The following is a 20,855-nucleotide window of genomic DNA, read 5'->3' as shown; positions in this document are numbered from 1 at the left end:
CATCAATCTCACTGATGTGTCCGGAGGCGTTATGCCACTTACTGAGCTAGTATGCAGTTCTATGTGTTCTTAGCTTCCTCAAGTGGTGCCTCAGCTATCTGCCCCCTCCATCATCACCTTAATAACATGCTCTCTCTTTTGTCTAAATCGATGTTCAAGATCTAGTATGCATTGCCATTGCCTCATACATTTCTTTTTTAAGCTGAGATTGTATCCTGCTGCTTGACTTTGAATTGTTGGCTTGAAGGCCTTCCATAACATGGCCTGGAGACCACTCAGTTCTGGTTAATTTCCCAAAAGGATTCCATTTCATCACTGAGCTGTACTGTGAGGGCTTTTTAACCCTAAGTCACATTGCAATAAGCCTTCACTGCCCTTGCCTGAATAGTTTGGGATGACAAGAGTAAGCATGATTGAAGTGTGGCCTAAGAAGTGGTGTAGAATCTCTACTTCTGGAGCTAAAGTGGCCAGCTGATAGTAGCATGAAGTAGTAATCTTGCTGGGATACTCATCAGTGGGTTGCTGAGAACGATGTGTGGACCATATGTCCAATAAACCCAAGGAGGAGTCCAAATTAAATAGGTGTGTAATTCTCTTGTGGGGGGACAGTACTGTCTGAGAAGTAGTCCCTTTACCAATCCATCACCCAGTTAAAGTTGCCTGCAATCGACAGGACATCATGGAGGATTTCCAGCAAGAGAGCCCAGGGTGGAATGGTGGATGGTCATTGAGGCGAGGCGTGGGGCACTGCCACTGAGGCTTGTGAGGGTGTGCCCCTCAATGGCCTGACATCATAATATTATCTGCCTTGGGGAGATGCCTTGTTTTATAGATATGGAAAAAGGTGAGTTCCTGTGTAAAAGAAAAAACAAACTCCGGTAGCCATATTAAATACAGAAAGAAGGGCATTAGCAAACCTTGATGCTCAAGAAAGGAGAGCATGGTTCTTAGTCATTGGGTTTCTTGCGGCAGGAGGATATCAAGGGAATATTGCTTTGCTTCCTATAGCACTGTACCTCTTTTGCTTTTTATCATTGAGAACCTTGACATTCCAGGATAGTGCGGGCAGGGGTGAGGTGAGGAGTTGTTGGTGGCCATTAGTCATTTCGAGAGGGGATATTGTAACATACTTCCCCAGCTATGACGTTGGTCTGCTGACTTGTGTGGCGTTTTAACACCTGGTACCTCATGGACCCTCAATTTGAGGCTTCCCTGGCACCCTACATACAGGCATATTTTGAAATTAACCATGGATTGGTAGCTTTGGTGGCCACCCTTTGGGTGGCTGGTATGGCAGTATTCTGGGGCATGGCTAAAGTTCTTGTGTGCATGGGCGAGTGAGAGAAGGAGGCACAAATCACGGCCCTTTAGACCCAGATCCATGACCTGAAGTACAGGGGACGTGACCACCATACCCCTGATCTTGCGCCGTGGCTTTCGGCAACCAGGTGACAACTACGGCTTCTCACCCTTGAAGACTTTTGCCAGTGCTGGGGGGCAAGAATGCATAACATCTATAAATGCAGTGATAAGTCTGAGAAGCTCCTTTATTGCCTCACCACCTGTGACACTGTTTCTCGTATTATGCCCAAGCTAATGGATGTAGACGGTTGACCCTTGTCCCGGACTCCTGATATGATGAGGCCTTTTGTAGCCTTCGTTTGGTACCTTTACGCTTGTAGACCCCATCAACGCTGAGAGATTGATAATCCTCTATTGCGCAACAATCCACTTCTCTCCATCCCCTACTCCCTTGCCTGTGAATTGGAGGAGCCCATCACTGCCGAGGAGATTTCCTCTCTTATCTGATATGCCGGCAGGCTAGATGCACAGGCCTGATGGCTTCCCATTTGAGTTCTACTGACAGTTTTGTACTGAGCGGGCCCTTTCTTGCTCAAACTTTATGCTGAAGTGGCCGAACAGAGCGGATTCTCCCACCAAGTTGGATCTTGTCACAATTGTAGTGTCACCCAAACCAGGAAACCTCTCAAAAGGCCTTTCTCCTTGATTAACATTGAAATTAAGCTATATGCGTAAATCTTGGCCAACAGAATCTTACCAGCCTAGTCACACTTGATTCATTCTGACCAATGCAGCTTTATGACTGGGTGCAGCACACAGTACTGTATCCATAGAGTTCAAGTGGCGCTCTCCGAGTTGCGTACATCCCATCCCCGTATTGCGCTGCTTCTATTAAATTTTGACAAAGCGTTCGACACAGTGGATTAATCCTTTCTTGAGGCTGTCCTTGAGCATGCTGATCCGGGATCATACATGAGGCACTTTATTGAAGCTCTCTACAGCCAACCTCATGCACATGTTCAGGTCAACCGTGCATTGTCGGACTGCTTCCCTATCCCACAAGGTAGGCCTCAAGGTTGTCCCCTGTTAATGTTTGCCCTCGTTATTGAGCCCCTGAGGCACCTCATCCACTGCAACGCTCAAATTGGTGGGTGGTCATGGGATAGAGGTTTGGAGGAGAGGATCGCTCTCTACGCGGTTGATGGTCTGTTATTTCTAACAGACCCCCACTCCTCAGGGCCTCGCTGTCTCAGACTCCTTACCCTTTTTGTCGAGACCTCCAAGTCTGTATTGATCCCGATTGGGAGTGGCAACAGTTCTCATATGCGGCAATCCGACATCCCAGTGCGTCTCTCTTTTAAATACCAGGTGTTTCATATCTCCTTGCTTCCCGATCTTCCGCATCACCTCAATTTAGCTCCATTGGTGTCCAGAGTGAAAGGCGACATTCAGAAGTTGTTGCACCTTCCTTTGCATTTGATGGGCCGTGTTGCCCTTTTCAAAATGATGATTCTCCCCCATTTTATATATATTCCAGCATTTTCCATTCCCAATCCCCCCTCAGTTGGTGTCATGCGCTCAACTCTACCCTTTGCTCTTTTCGTTGGTTGGGTGGTCGTTCCCAAATAAAATTCTCCAGCGGTAAACAGCCTCCATAGAAGGGTGGGTTGGAGATGGTGGGCCTCCAATGATACCTGGCTTATCAATTGCTAGTGGTTAACAACTGGCTTAGTGGCGAGTGATACAATCCAGCGTTCCAAGGGGAACTTTCCTTTCTGAAATTTGAAGGCATCCTGGATCTGTTGTACAGTGCTCCACTGCTCAGTTGCCTGCCTGGTATAATTTGCGTGATTTTTCTTTGGTGGTGCTCTGCGTTGCCACTTGTGGGATGGAATGGTAAATTGACAGGGATTACTCCACTGTGGAAGGAACGCTGACTCGGCTGGTCTAGAGGACTTTCATAAGTGGGACATGATCTGCATCACGGTCCTCCAAGATGTTTGGTTGTGGAAACATATTTTGTCCTTTTTGCGACTTACAAGAGCGTTACGAACGTAATCGCACACAATTTCATACGTACCTGCAGCTTTGCCTTTTTTTAATACTTTTTGGCAAGGCCTGCGGCCTTCAGGTTAACACCGCCAAGTTTCTATTGATCCTGATTTAGGGGGGACGGCAGTAATTATCTGTGGCAATCCGACATCCCAGAGCAACATCTCTCCTTTAAATACCGGGGGTTTCATATCTCCCTGCTTCCCGATCTTGTGTGTCACCTCAATTTAGCTCCATTGGTGTCTAAAATAAAAGGCAACATTCAGAAGTGGATGCACCTTCCCCTGCATGTGATGAGCCATGTTGCCTTTTTTAAAATGATGATTCGTCGACAAGCCAACTTTAGAGACAAAGTCAGTGTAGAAGACTTGCCATACTATACTCTGAATTCAATGTCCAAACTTCGTCAGAGATCCAGATCGGAAACCTCTGAGAGGTCAGTTCCCTAGAGATTTGCAGAGGTGGTAGAGGAAAAACAAAATAAACTGTTTAGTCATCTGTATACTGAAACAACTGTTACTTGGCCTCAAGCTCCAGGCCTTCCTGCCATTCCGAAGAAAAGACTACTACCTTTTGAGCACTCCCTCCCTCCTCCTTTTCCACCACCAAGCCCCATAAGGGTTAGGTGTATAGCCACTAGTCCTGCCTATTTTTCTCTTCTACCTACAACACCCCCAAGCAAAGCATGACCTGAATCTTGAATACCCTGTGAAGCACTCTGCACCTGACAATACCACATCGTATCATGGATTCATAGAATCTGTAGCTCATCATCATCATCAGGTACACATGCACACAGTGGGGTTTGAGCAAGACTTTTTATTTGAGACACTATCTAAAATAGAGAGGTCTGTTGGCTACCTGCCCATGCTTAAAGGTATGTTTAAAACATCAGAAAACACATTTAAAGATCCTGTAAAAGCAAAAGTAGTCACACCTCACACTGAAATGAAGTATAAGCTTAATACACATTGCATTAGAGGAGCTCTATTTCCTGATTCACCAGTCATCCATACAGCCCATAAAGGGCCTCAGCACAAGCCCCTGGAGATGCTCCCACCATGATAAAGGATCCAAGAAAAAAGGCACCACAGGTAGAAGGGTAACCTTTCAAGCAGCAACACATAGGAGAATCGCTAATTCAATATGTCTGTTCTCCAGATATGACAGAGGTTATTGGGATGCAATAGAGGAGTGTGTAAAGCATCTACCAGAAGCTCACAAAAGCGTGAAGAGTTAGTGGCTGAAGGGAAAACAATAAGTAATATTAACATCAGATGTACTCTAGATGCAGTGGACACAGCGGCCGGAGGCATTAACAATAGCCTTACTTTCCCCTGACATTCATAGCTTAGGGTATCAGGTTTTCGTCCTGAGTTGCAGCAACATATCTGAACTGTGCTATTTGAAATGGGGAATCTATTTGGTCCACAAGTGGATCAAATGCTTGAAAAGATTAAAAACATATGGACATTGCAAACCTGATTAGTGCTTTACAGTCTCCTTGTTCTAAATCATCCTGTCGGAAATAGTCTACATGTGGAGGGAATAGGCAAGGGCCATTTAATCAAAGATCCTATTGCCAACAGTATCAAACTTACTTTCAAGAACTTGAAGGAGGGGTGGCTCACCCAAGTTCCCTCAAATACTAAACAGTGCCCCCCCTCCCCCTTTCATTTCCCCTGGTCACAATACAACTGTTAAGGTAAGAATTACCTAATACCTAATTCCATGGGAATACATCACCTCAGTCCAGGGGATCCTCAACATTGTCAGGGAAGGGTACACTTTAGAATTTCACATGGCTCCACCTGATATCCCGCCCCACTGTACTAAGTTTAGATCATCTACAGTTCTTGCAGGAAGATGTATAGGTACTCCTAGCAAAGGGTGCCTTGGAACCATTACCCATACACTAATACGGGAAAGGGGTTTATTCCCTATACTTCCCTATTTCCAAGATGGATAGCACCTTAAAGCCCATTCTCGAACTGCAGCCATTGAACAAGTTCAATCGGAATGTTTTTACATGGTCGCCTTGCAAGATGTCATCTGAATGCCCACAACCAGGCGACTTTGTGGCTACATTAGATCTCAAGGATGCCTATTTCCACATATCCGTTCATCCAACTCACAGTTGTTACCTTTGTTTCATGGTAAGCAAAACACATTACCAATTCAAAGTCCTGCCCTCATGCATAGTAATTAGACCCTATGCCAGGCAACATATGCGCCCTTTGGATGATTGCTTAGCAAAACGTTGGGCACAAGCGGAAGGTCATTGGGAGGATTTAGTGTTGGTAAAGACAGGGCCCCCTCTTATTCTATCCAGTGGTGGAACACCAACAGCCTTCTAGTTGGAATGGCTTTGCTAGTCCCACTTCCGCAAGTCACCATCAACACAGATGTATCGCTAATAGGGTGGGGAGCCTGGCTCAAACTGTGACAATCCAGGACACTTGGGCCCTCATTACAACATTGGCGGTATTGACTGCCTACCGCCACGGTGATGGTCGCCAACTTACTGCCGCCGTGGCTACCAGCCGACAATGCTTATGATGACCGCCGACGGTATTCTGCCAGAAATCTGGCGGAACGCCGCCATGGACGGCGGTAATGCGGCGCTGCCGACAGTGCACCGCCATGCCAGCAAAACATCATCGAATGTATCATGACCAATGATACGGCCTGGCGGTGTTTTGCTGGTGGACGCTGCTGCTGACAGCAGCGCCGCGGACCGTCTCCAGCAGGAGGACACCCTTCAAGTAGGTAAGTCAGGTTCTCAGACCAGAGAGGGGGGTGGGGGGTGTTATGTGTATGTGGGATGGGGGGTGTATGTGTTGGGATGTGTGCATGCGGGTGTGAGTCGCGTTGGATGCTTGCGTGAATGACTGTGAGTTGTGTATTGTGGATGCATGTGTGTTACAAGGTATGTTGGTGTGTTTTGTGGTGTGTGGGTATGTATGTGTGCATGCGTGGGTGGAGGTGGGTATGCGTGTGTGTATATGGGTGCGCGTGTGGGTGTGTATGTGCGGGGGCAAGAGCGGGTGGGGGAGGACTCTCGGTAGGGGGTGGGAGCGGGGGAGACCCCTATCAGTGACAGGAAAGGTATTCCCCAGCACTGATAGTACCTACCACCATGGTTTTCGTGGCGGTACAATAACCACGGAAACCATGTCGGTAGGCCGGGTCGTAATCCCGAGGGTGGGAAGGTGACGGTCGCGGGCTGGAGACTGAAGTCTCCAGCCCAGCGGCTGTTACCACCCTGGCGGTCAGTGTGTTAAAGTGGCAGTGTTGGATGGCGGTAACTGCCAGGGTCCAGATCCCATTTTTTTTTACCGCCAGCCTGTTGGCGTTATTACCGCCGCTTTAACACCGACCGCCAGGGTTGTAATGAGGGCCTTGGTCTTCAACGTACCTGGGTCACCACGTCAACTTCATGGGCTTTTTGGCCATCACGCTAGCCCCCAAAGCATTTCTCCCAATTATTTAGGACAGCAATTTACTCATAAAGACAAGCATGACAGCCATGTTGTACATACAGATGCAAGGGGTAACATACTCCCCCAGATCTCACAGTTGGCAAATGAGATTTGACATTGGGTAATCAGACTCAACATTCACCTGTTGGTAGAGCACCTTCCAAGAAGAGACAATGACTTTGCCGACCTGCTCAGCGGAACACACCTACAAGTGCACAAGTGGGAAGGAACTCCACCCTCAAGTCTTCCTCAGGCATTTCCAGCATTGAAAGACTTCGACAATAGTTCTATTCACCTCTCTTGAAAAACTAAAATTCCAAAACGTCACCACCAGAGACCCACACCATCAATCTAAAGGCAATGCAATATAGGTCAACTGCTTAAGGATACGCTTTTCAATATTTTGCCTAATACCATGTATAGTCAGTAAGATGCAACAAGTTTCAATGTCCCTAATTGAAGTTGCACCAACATGGTTCTTATTGCTTCTACGTATGGCAGTAAATCCACAGAAGAAACTCCCAATAAACTTGGACCTTCTCACATAACACTAGGGTCAACCCAGACCACAAACGGCTAATCTGGTGATCTGGTCCCTGAGCTGTTAGTGGTTGGGTACTTCAACTTCCCTCAGGAATTCATTGTTATTTTTCGAGAAGTTAGAAATCGCACTACTAGTGCCTGCTATACTGCTAAATGGAAACATTTGTAAGCACTACTGTTTTGCGAAAAAACAGGTAGATCCATTTAGTTTTGGTTCAAGAAATAATGTCTTACCTTTTTCATCTTTACCATAGGCCTAGAATACACTTCTATAAGCTCACCTTTCACTGAGGTTGCAACGCACCTGCAAAACAGACAACATTCATCTATTCTCCCTGTCTATGTAAGCAAGGCCTTTTTGGAAGGACTCAAAAGAATAATCCCTTCAAAAACACCCCCGGCACCTGCGTGAAGGCTAAAGTTTGTACTGAAAGGCTTAAGTGCCCTTTTTTGAACCCCTTCACTTGTATTCATTATAATTCCTATCTTGGAAAAAAAAATTAATAACTGTCACTTCCTTTAGACATATTAGCGAGCTCCAAGCTCTTACGAATCAGGAACCATATTCAAGTGTGTATGGTTAGGGTAGTCCTTTGCACTAAGACTTGTTTCTTGTCGTAGAAATAAAATATTGAGTTGCCATTCTTTTTTCCTTTCCGGACTTGGCAATTGAAAGAGTGCTAAACTCCTCATGTTAAGAGAGCACTTATGTACTACATTGACATAGCTAAATGTTTTAGGAAATCGAATCAACTTGTTATCACTTTTTCTAGTCCTCATAAAGGCTCTCCCATTTGCAAAGTAGGGATAGCTAAATGGCATTCAAACCAGCTACCACAAATCAAATTGTATATAAACAGTAACCCCAAGAGTGCCCTTTGCATGTAAAAAGGGAGCTAAACTAGCCTTTTTAGGAAGCATCCCTACTATGAAAATATGTAAAGCTGCTACTTGGTCTACACCACACATCTTCACCGAACATTATTGTGTAGATGTGCTTGCGTATCAGCAGTCCTTAGTAAGCAAAGCAGTATTAAGAATACTGTTTCAGTCATCTGCCATCTAGCCACCTGTTTCTGAGGGACTGCTTTATAATCCATGCGGAGCATGCCTATCTACAGTGACATATGGTACGTACGGAAAAGGCTACTTATCTGTAGCCATCTGTTAGTAGTGGATAGTGCTATAGATTCAATATGCCCTTCCTCCTCCCCAAAAGATAGCAATGACCCCAGATGTGTACACATGATTTTACTATACCATATGATCAGCATACTTTTCCTCAATCACATTGCTCCATTCGCAGTACTCATCCTTATAGCTGGAAATCAATGTAAGGTTGGCCTGATGCACTCTGGAACAAGAGAGAAGTTGCAACATGTCTTGTGACTCCAACTTCTTTGAAGGAAAACAACTTGCAGATGTCCTGTCCCAACTCTAAATGGCAGGAGTATGCAGATCATGTAAATCTGCAGTACTATACTGGATGGCTACAGGAAAGTAGGATTTTCCATACATTCACCGAAAAAGACAAAGATCAAAGTGATGTTATAGTTTGGTCTTGTAATGTGAAAGTAATGATTAAAAAAGCAAAAACGCTGAAATTCACCTGTTATAGTTTACTGAGCCAACTATAACTTTTACACTCCGGGTACTGTTGGTGACCTTGTGTATTAGATCATTCGTGACTTCTCAAATGGCATAATTTGATGTTATCAGTGATAATACCATACTCATATACGTCATAGAGTTACTGAGTGTTTATGTGTGGGTCCATATTATAGAAAGAGCGTAAGCCCTGGAGGCAAGCATGATTGTGCATTTTGAAAGTTATGTGGTGTACCGTTTACAAATCACTAAGTGCAAATAATTCTCCCGGTTAATCAAAATAAAGGCAGGGCACACCTTCTGTGGGTTGCAGAGGTATATTTGAAAGCACATTGAGGCTTAAAGCCAAAGCCTATTCCATAAAATCTTTGAGAAAATCTAAATCTTTTGTTAACAATAGATTATTAGTGGATAGTTGGGGACGTAGCCATATCAAATAGTTGTATTACAATGCTGTAGACAAATTCTATGTAGCAAGGATGTTTATAAACTATGGATTTTATTTCCTGAACTTCGCTGATGAATGCATTGTAGATTGTTAAATAATGTAGAATGTAGGGGTGCCTTACTTAGAGGTGGTTTAACTGTGCCCATTTATGGAACCTCTGTAGAATATCTTACTAGACTGTGTCATATATTCCATAGGTCCTATAAGAAAGTGTTTTTACAATCTAAATGCGTCTGTCAACTTCTTGACTTAAAATTATGTGTATTGAAGTGGGTAATCCCATCAACATGAATAAAAAGGCGTACACAACAGTAGTGTTGAATTAGATCAAGGCCACAAACCCAATAAGAGGTGCCACAATGTTTGTATGAGATCATCAGTGATGTCATCACATATGTCATCAAGGATCTCATTTAACATGTCATGAGGGATGTAACATGCCAGGTCATCAGAAGTGCATGGAGTGGGACAGAAGTTATAGTTAACTCAGTAAATTCTAACTGGTGAATTTCATTGTTTTTTGTTTTTGAAAATACAAATATTTAAAAGTTTTTAAATTATTTCGAAACCTAACTATAATGTCACTTTAACCTTCGGTCTTTTCAGTGAATTTCTAGGCTTTTAACATAACCTAAAATTCTACTACCTTGCCTAACTATAACAGTTCATTTTTTCAGTGAATTTCTGAGGTTTTTTAATGTATTACCATACCTAACTATAATGCCATTTTAACCTTTGCTTTGCTTTTCTTTTCGTGGATTTCAGTTTGTTTTTTTTATCGTATTCACCAAACTCCCACACTGAACATAGCTTTTGACAGTGTACATTTAGAGGGCCTAGCTTGTGGCCAGATTCTGCTCCCAGCACCCTGCAGGCAGCTAGCCCCCCCAGTCATGCTCAGCCTTTAGCTGTGTATGGTGGGGGTTGGCCGCAGAGCCTCGCTGGCTCCCAACTCCCTATTGGTGGCCAACCGGTCCACGGACGACCAACCCTTGTACGGATGGCCAACCCTTCACTACACAGTGGAAGGCTTGGGATCAGGAGCATGGCCCTGTGCCCAACCATCCTGAATGTGACAGAGACCCATTGCTTGCTAATCCCTCCCCATCCTTGGTCGGGGAACCCCCCACTGTCACACTTCAAATCTAGAAAAGTTTGTGGTACTGGGGTAATCTCACGGTACTGGTGCACATGCAGCACTCCAAGGTACCACGGGACACTGCAAGCTTTGCTTTTTAACTCTTGCACAGTCTGCAGCTACTCCTGAAATACCGCATGGGAGGGTATGATAGGTCCTGCACGGTGGCCTGGCTGAGTACAGTGGGACCCTGTGCACAATTTGTTTTTATATATTGGCCCTGGGGTGGGGGAGGTGCAGGGATTGGTCCTTCCCGGGACCTCCAAAATGGCCATGAGATCACAGTACCCCAACCCTCCTTCCTTGGATATTTTTTTTAAAGAAATCAGGACCTGATTTAGATCTTGGCGGAAGAGAATACTCCATCTCAAATGTGACGGATAACCCCTTTCCTGTATTACGATTCCGTTATATCCTATGGAGATTGTAGTTCAGCGAGCGTGATATCCTTCACGTTTGTGACAGCGTATTCCATCTGCTGAGATCTAAATCAGGCCCATGGTCTCCCAGTTCTGAAATTGCCAATCCGTTTGCTTGGTCCTGCGGAACCAAGGGGGCGACAGGTAAAAATAAAGCCTTCTTAGCCAATCATAGTGGTTTATTATTTCTTTTTTTTCTGGTACCACGGATGTAGCATAGTATCATCTCTCCAGATTTCACTATATTTTGACCTTTAATTTCACACAAATGGCTGATCAGATTAATACCAAACATGAAAAGCACGCTTTCTGAGTAAAGTTCTAGCTTACTGCCAAATTTGTTGTACTTCTGTTCAGCCATTTTTTCTGTATCTCTTCCTGAAATTCCTATGGGAGAAACACATTTTAAGACCCACCCTTTTTCTCTGCCCCATTTAACTGATCACCCCAAAATCGTCCAACAAGGAGATTTGGTGGTTTGACTTTTGTTTTTGAAAGGTTTGGGACGATTGGTCAACTGTGCCAAAGTTATTAACAAAACAAATAAACACTCTTCTTATGGAAATTCTGAATTAACTTTTGACTACACAGTGGCAACAGTCACTTTGTTAAATATATAAATAAATATAAATATATATATGGAAAATGTCACTTACCCAGTGTACATCTGTTCGTGGCATTAGTCGCTGCAGATTCACATGCTGTGCACAGTCCGCCATCTGGTGTTGGGCTCGGAGTGTTACAAGTTGTTTTTCTTCGAAGAAGTCTTTTCGAGTCACAAGACCGAGGGACTCCTCCCATTTCGACTCCATTGCGCATGGGCGTCGACTCCATCTTAGATTGTTTTCCCCGCAGAGGGTGAGGTAGGAGTTGTGTATGCTAGTAATAGTGCCCATGCAATGGAGTGAATACGTATGTACATAATGAAGCTTAAAGTAATATATTTACAAATGTACAAATGTTCAAGATCTACTTCTAAACGGCTACAGGCCGCTGGGGAGGCGGGTGGGCGCATGTGAATCTGCAGCGACTAATGCCACGAACAGATGTACACTGGGTAAGTGACATTTTCCGTTCGATGGCATGTGTAGCTGCAGATACACATGCTGTGCATAGACTAATAAGCAGTTATCTCCCCAAAAGCGGTGGTTCAGCCTGTAGGAGTTGAAGTTGTTTGAAATAATGTTCTTAGTACAGCTTGACCTACTGTGGCCTGTTGTGCAGTTAACACATCCACACAGTAGTGCTTGGTAAATGTATGAGGCGTAGACCATGTTGCTGCCTTACATATTTCGTTCATTGGAATATTTCCTAGAAAGGCCATGGTAGCACCTTTCTTTCTGGTTGAGTGTGCCTTTGGTGTAATAGGCAGCTCTCTCTTTGCTTTAATATAGCAGGTTTGAATGCATTTAACTATCCACCTAGCAATGACTTGTTTTGAAATTGGATTTCCTGTATGAGGTTTTTGAAAAGCAATAAATAGTTGTTTTGTTTTTCAAATTAGTTTTGTTCTGTCAATGTAATACATTAGCGCTCTTTTGATGTCTAATGTATGTAGTGCTCTTTCAGCTATAGAATCTGGCTGTGGGAAGAACACTGGTAATTCCACCGTTTGATTCAAGTGGAACGGTGAGATTACCTTTGGTAAAAATTTTGGATTTGTTCGTAGGACTATTTTTTTTTTTGTGTATTTGAATAAATGGTTCTTGTATGGTAAAAGCTTGAATTTCACTCACTCTTCTTAGAGATGTGATGGCAATTAAAAAGGCAACTTTCCACGTTAAGTATTGCATTTCACAAGAATGCATGGGTTCAAATGGTGGACCCGTGAGTCGTGTTAAGACAATGTTGAGGTTCCATGAAGAAACAGGTGGCGTTCTTGGTGGTATAATTCTCTTTAGGCCTTCCATAAACGCTTTTATGACTGGTATTCTAAATAATGAAGTTGAATGAGTAATTTGCAGATAAGCTGATATTGCGGTGAGATGTATCTTTATGGAAGAGAAAGCTTGATTTGATTTTTGTAAATGTAGTAAATATCCTACTGTATCTTTTGGAGATGCGTGTAATGGCTGAATTTGATTATTTTGGCAGTAATAAACAAATCTTTTCCACTTATTTGCATAGCAGTGTCTAGTGGTAGGTTTCCTAGCTTGTCTTATGACCTCCATACATTCTTGTGTGAGGTCTAAGTGTCCGAATTCTAGGATTTCAGGAGCCAAATTGCTAGATTCAGAGATGCTGGATTTGGATGTCTGATCTGTTGTTTGTGTTGTGTTAACAAATCTGGTCTGTTGGGTAGTTTGACATGAGGTACTACTGAAAGGTCTAGTAGTGTTGTGTACCAAGGTTGCCTCCCCCATGTTGGTGCTATTAGTATGAGTTTGAGTTTGTTTTGACTCAACCTGTTTACTAGATATGGAAGGAGCGGGAGAGGAGGAAAAGCGTACGCAAATATCCCTGACCAGTTCATCCATAGAGCATTGCCTTGGGATTGGTCCTGTGGGTACCTGGATGCGAAGTTTTGGCATTTTGAGTTTTCCTTTGTTGCAAATAGATCTATTTGAGGTGTTCCCCAAATTTGAAAGTAAGTTTTTATTATTTGGGGGTGAATCTCCCATTCGTGGATTTGTTGGTGATCCCGAGAGAGATTGTCCGCTAACTGGTTCTGAATTCCTGGAATAAATTGTGCTATTAGGCGAATGTGGTTGTGAATCGCCCAATGCCATATTTTTTGTGTAAGGAGACACAACTGTGTTGAGTGCGTCCCTCCCTGTTTGTTTAAGTAATACATTGCTGTCATGTTGTCTGTTTTGACTAGAATGTATTTTTGGGTTATTATGGGCTGAAATGCTTTCAGCGCTAGAAATACCGCTAACAGTTCTAAGTGATTTATGTGAAACTGACTTTGATGTATGTCCCATTGTCCTTGGATGCTGTGTTGATTGAGGTGTGCTCCCCACCCTGTCATGGAAGCATCTGTCGTTATGACGTATTGTGGCACTGGGTCTTGGAAAGGCCGCCCTTGGTTTAAATTTATACTGTTCCACCATAGAAGCGAGATGTATGTTTGGCGGTCTATCAACACCAGATCTAGAAGCTGACCCTGTGCTTGTGGCCATTGTGATGCTAGGCACTGTTGTAAGGGCCGCATGTGCAACCTTGCATTTGGGATATGGCATTGGACTATCCACAACCACATTCGCCTAATAGCACAATTTATTCCAGGGATTCAGAATCAGTTAGCAGACAATCTCTCTCGGGATCACCAACAGATCCACAAATGGGAAATTCACCCCCAAATACTGAACACTTACTTCAGAATGTGGGGAACGCCACAAATAGATCTATTTGCAACAAAAGAAAACTCAAAATGCCAAAACTTCGCATCTAGGTACCCACAACATCAGTCTCAGGGCAATGCACTATGGATGAACTGGTCAGGGATATTTGCGTACGCTTTCCCCCCTCCCACTTCTTCCATATCTAGTAAACAAGTTGAGTCAAAACAAACTCAAACTCATACTAATAGCACCAACATGGGCAAGGCAACCTTGGTACACAACACTACTAGACCTTTCAGTAGTACCTCATATCAAACTGCCAAACAGACCAGATCTGTTAACACAACACAAACAACAGATCAGACATCCAAATCCAGCATCGCTGAATCTAGCAATTTGGCTCCTGAAATCCTAGAATTCGGGCACTTAGACCTCACACAGGAATGTATGGAGGTCATAAAACAGGCTAGAAAACCTACCACTAGACACTGTTATGCAAATAAGTGGAAAAGATTTGTTTATTACTGCCATAATAATCAAATTCAACCTTTACACGCATCTGCAAAAGAGATAGTAGGATACTTACTACATTTGCAGAAATCTAAACTAGCTTTCTCTTCCATTAAAATACATCTTACGGCAATTTCAGCTTACCTGCAAATTATGCACTCAACTTCATTATTTAGGATACCAGTTATAAAAGCGTTTATGGAAGGCCTAAAGAGAATTATACCACCAAGAACACCACCGGTTCCTTCATGGAACCTCAACATTGTCTTAACACGACTCATGGGTCCACCTTTTGAGCCCATGCACTCTTGTGAAATGCAATACTTAACATGGAAAGTTGCATTTTTAATTGAAATTCAAGCATTTACCATTCAAGAACCATTTATTCAAATACACAAAAATAAAGTTGTTCTACGGACCAATCCTAAATTTTTACCAAAAGTAATCTCACCGTTCCACTTGAATCAAACTGTAGAATTACCAGTGTTCTTCCCACAGCCAGATTCTGTTGCTGAAAGAGCACTACATACATTAGACATCAAAAGAGCACTAATGTACTACATTGACAGAACAAAACTAATTCGAAAGACAAAACAACTATTTATCGCTTTTCAAAAACCTCATACAGGAAATCCAATTTCAAAACAAGGCATTGCTAGGTGGATAGTTATATGCATTCAAACCTGCTATATTAAAGCAAAGAGAGAGCTGCCTATTACACCAAAGGCACACTCAACCAGAAAGAAAGGTGCTACCATGGCCTTTCTAGGAAATATTCCAATGAACGAAATATGTAAGCCAGCAACATGGTCTACGCCTCATACATTTACCAAGCACTACTGTGTAGATGTGTTAACTGCACAACAAGCAACAGTAGGTCAAGCTGTACTAAGAACATTATTTCAAGCTACTTCAACTCCTACAGGCTGAACCACCGCTTTTGGGGAGATAACTGCTTATTAGTCTATGCACAGCATGTGTATCTGCAGCTACACATGCCATCGAACGGAAAATGTCACTTACCCAGTGTACATCTGTTCGTGGCATTAGTCGCTGCAGATTCACATGCGCCCACCCGCCTCCCCGGGAGCCTGTAGCCGTTCAGAAGTAGATCTTCAACATTTGTACATATATTACTTTAAACTTCATTATGTACAGACGCATTCACTCCATTGCATGGGCACTATTACTAGCATACACAACTCCTACCTCACCCTCTGCGGGGAAAACAATCTAAGATGGAGTCGACGCCCATGCGCAATGGAGTCGAAATGGGAGGAGTCCCTCGGTCTCGTGACTCGAAAAGACTTCTTCGAAGAAAAACAACTTGTAACACTCCGAGCCCAACACCAGATGGCGGGATCTGCACAGCATGTGAATCTGCAGCGACTAATGCCACGAACAGATGTACACTGGGTAAGTGACATTTTCCATATATATACAGACACACACACACACACACACACACTCATACATATATTGTTAAGGTTAGGGCACTTAAAAAGCATAATGTAATTTAAATTTAATTTTAATATAAATAAGTAAGTAGGGGAGCGTGTTCAGCCGCCCAAGATGGCGGTTGTGTAGCCAAGGAGCTCCCGGACCAGGGCCCTACATTTGGGCAAAAATGCGTGGACTCCCACCGATTCTGCTGCCCTGAGCCCTCCTTTCCTCCCGGCTGCCCACCAAAATCACGGGCCAGTGGTGGTGACCAGCAGGCTGCTGCATGCCCAGACGCGGCTGGTGTCATGTGAGACTGGTGCATCTGGAGGAGGGGAGGCCGGCGATCGGGCCTGGCCCCTTGGTGGCCGTGTGGCTGCGCCCTTGTACCCCCTTTTTCTGTGCGCCTCACCTCTCTGGGCTGGAGGTGGAGGCACGCCGTACTGGGGGCAGTGACTGTGCACCTGCATGGGCAACGCAGATGTAGCAGCCCAGCCTGTGGTGATGGTCTGGCTGGCGGGCAACCATTGAGAGGTCTGTCAGGTGAGTGGTGGAGGGCACCTGGGCGGCGGCGGAACACTGTGGGGCCTGGGTTGACTCTCACCCCTGTCCCCCGCCCCCCCACCCCCATTAACGAAGATATCTACCTGGGCTGGGTGGCATTGGATGCAGCCCTCTGACTGAGTGATCACCCTCCGGGGCACCTTGGGAAACAAGACCCCCATTCCCTGACGCTTCGACCCTTGACTTGGGCAGGGTGTCCAGTGGCCTCGGGGTGTTGTCTGCACTGTCGCTGGCTCCATGTATGACCCCGATTAAGGCTGTGGGCCTGGCCCGGGCTGGCGATTGGCGCTGTAGGAAGGAACCTAGAATTGCAGAGGCTGGGACAGAGAGCGCCGGGGATTACAATTATTGTGAGTCGCCCTCCTGGTGGGGTAGCGGTGCTGCTGCTGGCTGGAGGTTGGTCCTCTTTGCCAACTCTATGGACAATATCTACCTGAAGTCGTATTCACAGTATGCAGGCCTTACCAGGCCTTGTGGAACATAAAACGCGGGGGAGAGATGCTGTCAAAACTCCCCCCCCCCCACGACCTGGTGGTATTCCTGAAGTGGGCCTCACAGTGCACCACAGCCTTTACCCTTTGTTTTGCCAACCGCACTCTACCAGTATCAACAAGGCTCATAAACTGCTCTGCGCTGTGGAGACAACCTCTGAAAAATTAGCAGACAGAGTCAAAGACACAGAACACACTCTTTCCACCTTAACCCCCGAGATAGCGGAGCAGAAAGCTCTGATCTCACAGCTACAGAAACAAGTGGATCATCTCCAGTCCAGAGCAGAAGATGCAGGAGGCAAAGCACGTTGGAACAACATTCGGATCGTGGGTCTATCAGAAGGCCTGGTAGGGTCCCAACCCACCCATAGAGCCGACGAAGCGCCCAATACCACCCCCCCTCCAAGCCTATAGTTTCGCAAACACTAAGCTTCAGGGACAGAGACCATCTACTGTGGGAGAATCGCGAGAGAGCGCCGCTGACAATTGATGGAACAAAGGTCTTACTATTTCCAGATTTCACGCTAGCAGTCCAATGGCAACGTCCCTCATTCTACACATGCTGCTTGCAGAAAAGGAGGCTGAGAAGTAAGCATATGGAAACTCACTCAGGGGGAGCTCCAAATACCCAACAGGTCCTGGAAAGTCAGCGTGAAGCCATCCGTTCGGCGATGGCCCTTCGGGACCCGGGTCCTCCCTTGTCTGCATTCGAGTCATCCCAAGGCAGTGTCTCGAACTCAGACACAGAAGGTAGTGTAGCCCTGTTCCCAATAATGATGCCACAAACTGCAAACGAATAATTGGGTTAATATAGGTGAACATTGGCCCACTCTTGCATAGCTCCTCTGTATCATTATGTTCGATGGCATGTGTAGCTGCAGATACACATGCTGTGCATTATCCTGCAATCTAGTGTTGGGCTCGGAGTGTTACAAGTTGTTTTTCTTCAAAGAAGTCTTTTCGAGTCACGAGACCGAGGGACTCCTCCCATTTCGGCTCCATTGCGCATGGGCGTCGACTCCATCTTAGATTGTTTTCTTTCCGCCATCGGGTTCGGACGTGTTCCTCTTCGCTCCGTGTTTCAGTTCGGAAAAGTTAGTTAACTATCGGAAAATTTGACGGTATCGGTTTAGTGAGAGCACATCGACACCGAAGAAAAGAAGAGCTCCGGTGGCCCTTCGGGGCTTCCATTCCCCGACGGGGCCTGGTCGGCCCGACTGCGTGCGTCTTCAAGGCTCATGGAACGGACCCCATTCCGCTTCTGCCCCAAATGCCACGCTAAGTATCCTTATACAGACCAGCATTTGGTCTGTAATTTGTGTTTGTCCCCCAAACACAAAGAGGATACCTGCGAGGCCTGTTGGGCATTTCGATCAAAGAAAACGCTGCGGGACCGGAGAGCTCAAAGGCTTCAAATGGCGTCAACGCCGGCTGGACACCCCGACGTCGAAGAAGAGGAGACTTTCTCCATTTCTGATTCAGACTCGGACGAGCCAGAGAGTGAGCAGCCGGTGAGGCAACAAACCGTGAGTAAAACAGCCCCGGCCAAAACTCACACAAAAATAATGAAAGCCCAGGGGACGCCACCGCCAACAGGCCATGGCTTAACCCGTAAGCACGGTGACCAAGCATCGGCACCGAAAAAGGGCACACACATGCCGAAGACATCCGACTCCGGTCGAGATACCGGCACAGAGTATACTCGGCACCGAGATACCGGCTCTGAGATACCGGCTCTGACCAAACTTGGCACTGAGATATCGGCACCCCGAAACCAAAAAAGGTGGCTTCAGAGCCTAAAAAGTCTGCTGAAAAGGTTTCGGTGCCGAAACATCCCGCCTCGGAGCCGAAACAAAGCTCCTATACCGAAGAACAAGGCCTTTCATCACAACTACAAGGCCAAAAGTTTGGACAAAAACTAGAAGCGGGAGAGCCAGAGTATACACAAAGAAGGCTCCATATACAAAAGGACACAAGGAAAATAAGAACTCTTCCCCCAATTAAAATGAAACGGAAACTCGCTTTCCAGGATACTGAAAAACAGCCAAAACAGCCAAAAGCAAAAGTGGCTAAAGAAAAAACTCCACCACGCTTTTCTCCACAGCCATCACCCCAGCACTCACCGCAACTGTCCCCAATGGCAACACACCCAATGATGCAATCACCAACGCACACAGGGATGAGCCAAGATGACCCAGATGCATGGGATCTATACCATGCACCAGTATCTGACAATAGTCCGGATTGCTACACAGTAAGACCATTGCCACCAGAAGACAGTACTGCTTACAAGCAGGTGGTTTCCAGAGCAGCTACTTTTCACAACGTAGCACTGCATTCTGAACCTATAGAAGATGACTTCTTATTCAATACCCTGTCATCAACACATATCCAATACCAGAGTCTGCCTATGTGACCAGGCATGTTAAAACACGCAAAACAGGTGTTTCAAGACCCAGTCAAAGGCAGAGCCATCACACCTAGGGTGGAGAAGAAGTACAAACCTCCCCCTACGGACCCTGTCTACATCACTCAACAACTAACACCTGACTCGGTGGTAGTAGGGGCAGCCTGGAAAAGGGCAAACTCACAGACTTCTGGGGATGCACCACCACCCAACAAAGAAAGTTGAAAGTTCGATGCAGCAGGGAAAAGAGCTGCAGCACAAGCAGCCAATCAATGGCGCATTGCCAATTCACAGGCTTTATTGGCAAGATATGACAGAGCTCATTGGGACGAAATGCAACATTTCATTGAACATCTACCCAAAGAGTTTCAGAAGCGTGCACAACAAGTGGTTGAGGAGGGACAAAGTATCTCCAACAACCAAATAAGATCGGCTATGGACGCAGCGGACACAGCCGCCAGGACAGTAAACACGGCGGTCACCATTCGGAGACACGCATGGCTACGCACCTCCGGATTTAAGCCAGAGATCCAGCAGGCTGTGCTGAATATGCCTTTTAATGGACAACAGTTGTTTGGGCCGGAGGTGGATACAGCTATAGAAAAGCTAAAGAAAGACACGGACATGGCCAAGGCCATGGGCGCGCTCTACTCCCCGCAGAGCAGAGGCACCTTTAGGAAGCCACACTTTAGAGGGGGTTTCGGGCCCAAAGCACAGAACCTTCAACCTCACAGGCCAGACCTCCATACTAGGGCCAATACCAAAGAGGAGGCTTTCGGGGACAATATAGGGGTGGACAGTTCCCTAAAACAAGAGGGAAAATCCAAAACCCAAAAACCCCACAAACTAAACAGTGACTCCAATGTCACAAATCCCCAACACATAACACCAGTGGGGGGGGAGACTCACAGATTATTACAAAAATTGGGAATACGTAACTATGGACTCGTGGGTCCTAGCTATTATCCAACATGGTTATTGCATAGAATTCCTACAATTACCACCAAATATGCCTCCAAAAGCACACAACATGCCCAAACAACACTTAGATCTATTACAACTAGAGGTCCAAGTGATGTTACAAAAAGAAGCAATAGAACTAGTACCCAACTGTAAAGAAATGGCTCCCTGTTGCAGTTACCCCCCACTTTTTGCCTGATACTGATG

The 20,855-nt window shown here is 45.4% G+C and overlaps 1 protein-coding gene across 2 annotated transcripts in view; it reads left to right on the top strand.

The window, feature by feature from the left end:
* The window catches only part of MTOR (mechanistic target of rapamycin kinase), a 1,113,749-nt gene that overhangs the window by 378,034 nt on the left and 714,860 nt on the right, over window positions 1-20,855 (top strand). The window lies entirely within an intron of this gene.

Source organism: Pleurodeles waltl, chromosome 6, assembly GCF_031143425.1.
Source record: "Pleurodeles waltl isolate 20211129_DDA chromosome 6, aPleWal1.hap1.20221129, whole genome shotgun sequence".
Taxonomy (NCBI): Eukaryota; Metazoa; Chordata; class Amphibia; order Caudata; family Salamandridae; genus Pleurodeles; species Pleurodeles waltl.
This window is presented reverse-complemented; position numbering and strand designations above follow the sequence as displayed.